Here is a 607-nt window from a genome sequence, read left to right as displayed (position 1 = left end):
TTTTCATATCTTAGATTTAAAAAGAAAAATTTTTATGAATTTCTAACTCGAAATAATTTGCAAATTTTCGTGATTTTTCCATATTTTGTCATTTTTTGAACTTTAAATGTTTATAAAAAAAAACTGTGACTAACGATTTTTAATATTTTTCATCTGCCTTTGAAACAATATACTAGGAGCCTTCTATTAAATTTTCAAGCTTTTTTATCCAACAAATAAAATTTTATTGATATTTTTAGAAAATAAACTAAAAAAAAATGGAAAATGAAAATGTCCGTAAAGAGCTCAAAATAAATCAAAATATTTTGAAAATGTTATGGTGTATAGAAAATGCTAAGATAAACATTCAGTCAAAAATTCATATATCTACGGTCATTTGTTTTAAAGTTACACCAAAAACCAAAATCGATTTTCTCGAAAACAGATTTTGCGTAAAAATTCCCGTTTTTCCTTAATTTTTCTTTTGTTTTTCACGGCGCGTTTGAAAACTATTGGAAAAATGTTACTTTTGACCCCCCCCCCCCCCCAAAGTACCAACTAGATTCACTTTCCTATCAGAAAAGGTACTGTTGAAGAAAATCCAAGCACTTTTACTGTCCTAAAAGGT

Source organism: Acyrthosiphon pisum, unplaced genomic scaffold, assembly GCF_005508785.2.
Source record: "Acyrthosiphon pisum isolate AL4f unplaced genomic scaffold, pea_aphid_22Mar2018_4r6ur Scaffold_20962;HRSCAF=22647, whole genome shotgun sequence".
Lineage (NCBI taxonomy): Eukaryota > Metazoa > Arthropoda > Insecta > Hemiptera > Aphididae > Acyrthosiphon > Acyrthosiphon pisum.
The sequence above is the reverse complement of the archived record's forward strand: the minus strand, read 5'-3'. Positions refer to the sequence as shown.